The 9,257-nt window shown below is 45.4% G+C and overlaps 1 protein-coding gene across 2 annotated transcripts in view; it reads left to right on the top strand.

The window, feature by feature from the left end:
* The first annotated feature begins 1,490 nt into the window (after window positions 1–1,490).
* EVI5 (ecotropic viral integration site 5) overlaps window positions 1,491–9,257 on the top strand; it is a 157,318-nt gene continuing 149,551 nt past the window's right edge. For both annotated transcript variants that reach the window (XM_090047684.1, XM_090047683.1), the window contains exon 1: window positions 1,491–1,765. The gene's annotated coding sequence lies outside the window, so the exon portion shown is untranslated. The remainder of the gene's footprint in view (window positions 1,766–9,257) is intronic.

The following is a 9,257-nucleotide window of genomic DNA, read 5'->3' as shown; positions in this document are numbered from 1 at the left end:
GCACATCTATTTGGTGAGTGTGTGTCTTTTATTTTTGATGTTTTGCAGAAGCATCCTTGACAGAAATGCCTCCTATATATCTGGTGACTCTGCTGGGGTAATATCATTATTAGTTAAATTGTAACTCTTCAGAGAAAAGTCTCTGTCTATTTTAGAGGACCTAGCATATGGAGCCCTGATCTATTACAAACACTCCCATGTACTATTGCAAGAAGTTTTTATTTCATTATTACTTGACTTATCCATTTTTCTTTCTTTTTCCTGTGTTCCCAACTATTGTAATTTTCTTAGAGTAAAGGGTCAGAGTGGCAACCTGGTATATACCTATAGTAGTGCTGGGTTTTTAAGACAATGCCTTAATCTTTCTTACTAGTATATTTGATGATTGTATAATATGATCTACTTTGTAGACCTTTGTTAAATACAGCTATACTATAGACCTTCCTTAGCTGCTCTTCTTCAAATGCTTGTTTTTCTCTGTACTGTACTTACTGTGTATATTCCATTATGCAGAGTGTGGTGCCATCATATGACTCTTTTCCTGTTAGAGTTTTTAACAATATAAAGAAAGCTTTCTGTCTTTGAATAATGGAGAAGGGATTGACTTACTACTGGACCGCAACCATTGTTTGAATCAGAGGCTGTCCTGTGGTTGCATATAAGTGCCTAATGCAATAGAAACCTGATGTAGCCCTGCTAAAAATAATAGTGGATCTTACTTGGTGTATTGGGGTACTATCAAAATGTTTTGTTGTACATATGTACATAATGTATAGATATGTGTGTAAATATATCTATACATACACACTTGATGGTGTGTATATATAATCAAATGTACACAGCACTAGGCTAAACCCTTAAAAGGACGCATTCTTGCCACAAAGAGCCAATGCTCCAAATCAAACAGTGGATTTTGTTAGGAGACATCTGGCAGCCATGTTCTGCAGTTGCTGTGGCTTCCAGAATGACTTCAATGGAAGAGCTGAGCTGGAAGTCATAAAAGCTTTGTCATCTGTCTGAGGCTCCCTCGGGAGGCAGCCTGGGGTGGGACTGACTTCCTGGAGATCAGGGTGTTAATACCTAGGGGAAAACACTATTGCAGCACGAGAATCTGCTGCATGCACGTGAGCCTGAGTCTTAGGGATACATCTTTACACGACGCTTGACTTTGTGTCTCTTCTGTGGCCAACGAGTGCCCTGAGCTCGGAGTACGGCTTCGGCGAGGCCGAGATGGGGACATCCGACGCGGCCAATCCTGCTCCTTTTGCCCCGAGCAGGGGGACGCGGACGGGCGGCAGCCCACGCGGCGCCACCAGCAGGCTGGGCGAGGGGCCGGGAGGCCTGTGGGAAGGGGCAGCCAGAGCCCCAGCACCAGGGGGGCGCTACACTTCTCCCGTTGCCCCCTCCGTCGCCCTGGGGAAGGGTGGGTTCCGCTTGAGGACGGCGCCCGCAGCTGGCCGGGGCCGGGGGCGGGGCAGGGGCGGTAACGGCTGCTCCCAAGGCCAGTGGTTCAGCGGGCGGCGGCAGCGGCGGCCTGTGGCGGGAATGTGCGCCTGCGCGCTGGGCTCTGGGCTCTGGCAGGGACGTGGCCCGGCTGCCTGGGGCCGGAGTGGCGCGGCGCGGCAAGCTCGGGGGCAGCGCGGCGGCGGCGGGACAGGCCGGGCCGGGCCGGCAGCTCCGAGGCGGCGGCGACGGGGGCTGGGCCGGGCTGGGCAGCGCGGGGCGCTCATGTTCGCACCTGGCCCCCCCGGCAAAAGCTTCCAAGGTGAGGGGCGGCGGCGCCGGTGTCTCCTCGCGGGGCGGCCGTGGCCGGGCCTAAGCGCGCCCCGCCGGGGGCTGCAGGCGGGGGCCCTTCCCTTCCGGCTCCCAGCCCTGTCCTGCTCTGCTCTGCCCTGCCGGGAAGCCGGGTCCTGCCGGCTCTCCCTCGCGCCGCCTGCCCCAGCCTGGTCCCGTCCTGCCGACGCGGGCTGCCCCCGGGCTCGCTGACTGCAGAAGCAACGCGTCCCTACCCAGTCCTCCACGGCGCGGGGAGGCCATCCGGCGGCCGGGAGCTGCTGCTGGGCAGCGGGTCGGTCGCTGTCATGGTTTCGGTTTGCTTCGATTTCGTGGCCTCGCCAGGCCAGGAACGAGCCCGCCCGCAGAGCGGCCCCGCCTCTCCTGGGGGCTGGAAGGAGCTCCTAGCCCCTGTGTAGGGGAGACGTTGGCTGTCTGAATTAGCTGTCACTGCCTGTCCAGAGATGTTGGCTGTCGGCGCTGCAGGTGGCCACTCTTCTCGATTCAATGGAAATATGTTGTGGCAAAAAAGACGTGTGATTTTTTTTTTTTTTTTTCCATTCAGTTTTCATTCTTTGATACCTTTGATAGATCATTTTATTGTCACAGTAATGTCTCATATCTTAAGAGAAGCTAATGACGGCTTGCGGTCAGTCTTGTCCTGGAAAGAAATCTTGACACAAAAATGTATGTGATATTTTTGGGGGGATCTCCAAAGTGGCCTGACAAATTCTTAGTTATTTTGTATTGGCTTTACAGTCTTCGCATGGTTAGTGGACAGCTAACCATATGTATAGTTATATATAGTTTATTAGTGAATACTAATAAAATACATGCCAAACTTATACAATGTTAGCAGTATTTATATTTAGTGTATGCTATTTAAATACGCATGCTGCTTTTGTGGTGCTCACTCATAAGTAGATGGGAGGGAAGCAAGTTATCTGGTAGTGCTAATGGATGCTATTGGAGAAGCTTAAGGGGGAAAAGGAAGAGAAAAAGTTTGTCCTTTCAAGTCTGTTCATGGGGTCAGGAAGCAGGCAAGAATTAAAATGACAGGACTGTGTTCTGTGTAAATCTATTTTGTAAGTTTTTAAAGACTTTGTTTTCCTCGGTGTGACACACACACGTATTGCATTTTTTGATGGGCGTTTTAGGGTAAGAGTAAAAGTGGTCTTGGGTCGCATTTGCTTACCTGTTGGGTTGCTCTGGAGAAATGCTCTGCATGGGGTTCCCCCTAAAGTTCCTTATTTTTGTCTCTGCCCTTCCTTCTATCACCAGTTATACTGGTGGTGGTTGTACATGTGTTTGCATGTATACATTCGTAGACTTTCAGCTTATTTGGAAAATAATTTGCCACTACTTCAAATATCAGGATTGGCAGGAGAAATGTAGCATGGTAGGGGTGTGGAAGGAGATTTGGTGAATGAGATGATGGAGTAGGCAAGACTTATAAGACACTGAGTGCTATAAAACTGTTACCTGGTTGACCATGAAGTAGACAGTGGTGAAAAGGCCCGGGTGCGTGGGTTAAAGTGCAGGTATGTAGGAGGGGAAAGGCGGGGGGAGAAGAAAAACAGTTACTTGTCTCAATTGCTTTCGGTCTACTGGTCAATTAATCTTGGTAACAGGTAGAAGAAAAACACAATAAAACTAGAACGAAATCCCTCTGCAATTGGATTTTCCCTCTGAAAGCTAATTGCCTAAGTCCCTTCCACCAAGCAGAAAATAAAAATGAAAATGTATTTACTCTGCTCATGACCAGATCTCAAGTTGGATTATAAAAAAAATCTAGAACAGCCTTAGTCAACTCGGATTTTGTTTCCATGTTACATGTTCTTCTGTTAAACTCTTATGCCATAAAAACTGCTGTTTGTCCTCTCTACTTCAGTTAATTTAGCAGAATTTCAGATTTTGCATAGATATCTACTTGGAAATTAGTATTCTGCATTTCTGAAAGTGCCCTTCAATCCAGTGTTTTAGGCACATATACAACATGGTAACAAATATTAAGTTTAATAACTATAATTTATCCTTTCTGAACCAACTGGTAATAAATACCTTATTTGATTTTTACTCCCTAATATGCCTAGTTCCTCTTAAGGAATCATGGAGATAGTATCTCCTTTGCAACATACCCAGTATGGGTAGCAAGGGTCTCAACTTTTCCTTAAGTAAATAAGGGAAAAAATAATTAAGTAGGCTTTACAATTTTTATAGATGTCACCCTGGGTTGTCTTATTCATTTGTAGGGCTGCGTGACAAAATTGTTTTGTTTCAGTTGAGAAAGTTAGCTTTGCTGGTTCATGGTTTCCCATGAATGTTTACCCGCTGAAGAAAGCAATACACGCATTGATTGCTACACGCATTGCTACCTTCTTGGGAGAAGTTTGGGACTGAAGCATAGTTTCAGAATGTATAGGGGAGCTTGTTTGTAGCTTGCCCAATTCTTGAGTCTGAATTGTGGTGATGTTTCCCAGGCTACAAATATGCATTTTAATACAAGTTACTGTATAATTAGAAGTTAGGGATGGAAGAGGTGTGAAATCTGTGTTCTAGGGAAGTGATTCTTAACCAGCCTTTTAGTGTTGCTGCACAATATAAGTGTGATTGGGTGTGCAAAGGCCTACACATGATTCACAGGAGGAACCTAGAGATTTCAAATAGGAGTCCATAGCGTAAGGAATATTCTGACCTGTCGTGGCCTTCCTTAGTTCTTTACAATAGAATAATTAATTGCTTCATTATTTTTTCCATAGTCAAAAAAATAGAAGCAGCAAAAGGCTGGCATTTTCTAAGCGGTGTTTTGAGTCTAAACAGTTTGAGAACTGTCATTTTAGGGTATATTATTCCTTTTAGTACTCTGTGATTTATTGTAATCCAAACTTTTTCTCATTGTATCTCAATGGCCATTCATGGCATTGGGTTCAGTGCCTTTATTGGAATTCTTTCTTGTGCCTAAATCTGTCTTTATCTAAGCTTTTGGACTCTGTTTAAAATCTTATGTTCTTTACTGGCTTGTTTGAATCATGACACTATTTAAAAGTCCAGCTTGTAAAAACAATTACAATTCAAGGTATTTTTAAATCATTCCATTTATGAGAACTTGAGAATGGTTAGCCTAAAACAGGCAATTTGTCCCCCTAGATATTGTTAATCTAGCAGTCACTTGATACTGATTGAAGGACTTTCTGAAGTGTCTGGCCTTTTTCGCGGTTCTGCATGTAATGGGGAATTTCTTCAATCCCCTTTTAGATGATCATTATTTTTCACATGAGGTTTGAAAACCCTTATGTTTCAGTTTACCCAGCTACAAATGTTGGTTAGCTTTGAAAGAGGATTGAATAGGCTCTTTCTGGTCTCTTGTTCTAGTGAATCCTAATGTGGCAATCGAGATTCATTTTGTGGTAAAGGCATGGAACTAAAGGGTTGGATCCATTTTGGATGCTATTTACGGTTCTGCTTCAGCCTGTTTAGAAACTAGTGCATAAAGGTAAAATGGCTTTCCTAATCCAGGCAAACTTTTTTAACTTGGAAAACTGTCAACCAACATTAGGGGTGCACCAATAAAGATTTCTTTGCCGATACCAATAGCTGATTATTAACCAACCATATCAGTTATCAGATCAGTATTCGCTGATATTTAGTAATAATAACTAAAAACATAGGTGGATGGTGCTTCAAGGAGAGCGCCACCTCCTGTGCAGGCCTAACTGCACCCCCACCAGGAGGCAGAGTCCCAGATTGCCCTGCCCCTGCTGCTGGGGGAAAAGTCCCGCCTCTTGGGACAGGGGCGGAGCCCCAGGAGGTTCCACCCCTGCAGTGGGCAGGGCTAGATGAGGTCAGTGACGTTGAGGGGCCTTTCTTCTGGAGGTGCTGTAGAAGGTCTCGATGCTTTAATAATAAAGCATTTTAAACTACTGACATAAATCGCTGTTGTTTTTTTGGTTTTCTTTCATTTATGTTGCCTATACACAAGCAGGGGGGCAACTCTGATGCACTGGAATTTCAGATTAATTGAGTGTGCTGGACATGTCAATTGCTGTGCTCCTGCAGCCTCCTGTGTCTCATGTATCGGTGTCCCCACACTTAAAAAGGGTGGTGGGAGCGATTTGAATTAAAGTTTGTCAAACAAGCTTTATTTTGAGTGCCCCTACTGCCATTTTAAAGTGGGGGACTGATACATTACGCATGAAGCTACTCTAATTAAAGTGCCCCCCCTCAGCACATGTAAAAGTAGCCTGTGGCAGTTGCAGCAGGTGGGGCTGGCCTACCAGTGTCTGCGACTGGCTGTGCAGAGCCTTTCTTCTGTACAATGTTCTTGAATCCTGAGCCTAGGGCAGCTGCCTGAGCCTCCCCAGCAGGGCTCTGGGCCAGGCTCCTCGCTTTCCTCCCTCTGCTCATGGCAGGGCTATGATACCACTCCAAGCCTGGAGAAACAGTGCCACTCCTCCCCTGCAGCTGGGCTGCAGGGGCAAGGGCCCCTTGCCCTTCTGATGCTGCTGCTGCCAGGGGCAGGGCAAGCACCCATGCTTTGCAGGGAGGCTGAATGCAGGGGTGGCTGGTGCCTTCTGAATCTGGAGGGGCACAATTTGTGGGTGGACCTTGGGGGGGGCAGAAGCCCCATATTCACTCCTATGCTTCTGTGCTGGGACTTAGTGCCCCCCCCCCCCCCCCACTCCCAACTCGCTGCAGGCCCACACATGCCCCACCCTACCAGTTGCCTGTATCTGAATGGACCTGGTCTTGGCCCCGGGAAGGGCAGGACCCTGCTGCACACAGTTGTGGGGAGCGGTTGCACTGGCCCTTGCCAGGCTCTGACCCTGGCCCTTGGGGCGTGGATCCTTGGGCACTGCAGGCTGAGTCGTGCCACCCCAAACCAGGCTGGGCTGTGTAGCTCCCTGCTACAGTCACATCTCTGTGGCACTTACTGCCTTTTACAGTGCCTGCCTCAGCCCCAACCTGCAGTCTTTGCTACACCAGTGCCCTGACACTGAGCCAGCTGTTCCACTCCACTCCACTCCAGACCTACCCAGTTCAACCCAGCCTGGCCTGCCAGTGAGGGGATGGCGGTGAGGATGGAGAAATGCTTGAGCCTCTGCATCCAGATTGGGCCCTCTGCATTCAGATTACTCTAGCCCGTGGGAGGGAACCCAGGCATTTGGGGGCAGCGGCCCCACGGCTGATGAGGAACCCAGGTGCCTAGGGCCCTGGCCAGAAGGCATAATTATTAGTAAACATTATTGGCTGCAATGGCCACAAAAAGCCAATAACCAATAGTGTCACTTCCCTTTTATTGGTGCTGATCCAATACCCAACCAATATATCTATGTACCTCTAACCAACATAGTAAGGTACCTGCATTCCTTTTTGCCTAAGTACATGAGGCTCCTAGAATAGATGAGAGAGCTTATACAAGTTTTGACGATGAAAGTTAATTTCTGTTTTTGTTGTATGTGAACTTTGAATTGTTTTATGCCATTTGTGCAGTTGTTCAGAAAAGGGAATACCATATTTACCTGAATTTAAGATGACCCCCTAATAATAAGATTCTACAAATGGAAAATTTTATGCATTTGTTATTATTTTCTATGTATAAAATCTAATTATTGGAGAGCTAGGACAAGCAACAGCATGGGAGCAGACAGTAGGAGAGTCAAGTGGATCCCTGCTGCCTGTCTCCTTCCCACCCCCCCTCAACTTGTGCACCAGTGCCTACCTACCTTGCCTTCTGCTACATGCCTCTCTATCACCGCTTACCCTCCAACCCCAGCCTGTCTCTGGCTCTGCTTCAGCCCAGGATACAGGGCATGTGATGATTCCCAGGATACAGGGCATGTGTGAATCAGCCCAGCCATGCAGCAGTGGGGCTGGAGTGATGTGCTTGGTGCCCTAAGCTGGAGCTGGGCCTGAGATGGAGTGGGGCAGGTGGGGGGCCAGAGGCTGTGGTTGGGGGGTGGGGGTGATGGCAGGAGGAAAATTTGGGATGGGGCAGGTGGTGGCTGTGGCTCTGGCTCTGACCCTGACCCTGGATTGGGGCTGGAGTTGGAGCCGCAGCTGCAGCTGCTGTTGCTGTTGCTGACTATGCTTCTGATTTGTACTTAAATTCAAGATGAGAGGCTCCCCACACCTCCAAGTTAAATGTGGGGAGAAAAACCTTGTCTTGGATTCAAGTAAATATGGTAAAAGTTTTCATAATGTTTAATTATAATAGATATGATACAAGGTATGTTAACAAGTCAAAAATGATATGGACTGTAGTTTTTAAAAAATGTAAGAGTGGGAGTCTTAAAAATTCTGTGTGGTCACTCATATTTTTTCCTAGTAAAAAATTAAACTAAAGTTGTCAGAAATACTTGGTGGAGGGGAGGAAATGTTCTGTCATTCCATGTACTGTCCTTGGAAAGTAGGTATCTAATGATCAGTATAGATCTTTAATATGATTAAATCCCATCTCAAATAAAATTAATTATTTGTACTAACTTATAAACAAAATCATATTAATTATATTGTCATGTCTTACTAGATGCAAGAGCATTTCCACAACCAATGGCAATAGCAGTTCATTTTTTTGACTTTGTAGCCAAATTGACTGAAGTAAATGGAATTCTGATTTGGCTGGTGTCTCATGTCATGCAGTTTTATGCTCCTTAGAATAATATGATCAGACATCTTGTTTTTTTTTGGACAGGGGAATAACTGTTTGATGTGCCTCTGGTAATATCCTAATAATATTTTGTTCAATTTATTTTAAGTATTATAAAACAGTGTGGCATAACATAACAGCTTAATCAAATTGTAGTTGTTACATAATGGGAAAATGGTTACAGACTTAAGTAGTATCAGGTAAGACTTGCATACCTCAGCATAGGTATTTTTCTCTTAATAATTGAACTATAAATGCTTGTGGAGGTAGGTAATAGATATTGTGAGTGCATTAGGTGGCAAACTTTTACATTTCAGTGTGTTATCTGTGACCAAGGTTGTTAACATTTGTCTGTTTGTGAACAGACTACGCAGGCCTAATCTATATTTAAATCTCTGCTCTTAATGAATAAGTATATGTTTTTCTGGATTTGTAATATAATTAACTAAAATATATAAACAAAACAAAGGCACAAATTACATCTTGTGTCTAGGCTTCTGTCAAAAGATGGAGGATGCAGTAAAGTAACAGCTGGCAAACCATTGTGTTTATAGTTGACTAGGTGGTAAACCAAGTGGACTACCTCAGCATAGGGAAGATATTGAAGGGTTTCCTGGGTATTTGGAAAAAAAAACCTTACCAAAAAGATACCCTGAGGGTAAATTACCACCCATTTCTCTAAGCACCTGATTATCTAATTCCATTTCAGGAGATAATTCATAGAATTCCTGTTTCGCTTTCTGTTTGTCCATCATCAGGTATCTCTTCATAATAATTTTTACAGTTAGCATTAAGATGGTAAGAGTTCTGAAACCAGCCTATGGATTGTGATCTGCAG

This window comes from Crocodylus siamensis, chromosome 5, assembly GCF_052110815.1.
Source record: "Crocodylus siamensis isolate JL-2025a chromosome 5, ASM5211081v1, whole genome shotgun sequence".
NCBI lineage: Eukaryota > Metazoa > Chordata > Crocodylia > Crocodylidae > Crocodylus > Crocodylus siamensis.
The sequence above is the reverse complement of the archived record's forward strand: the minus strand, read 5'-3'. Positions and strand labels throughout refer to the sequence as shown.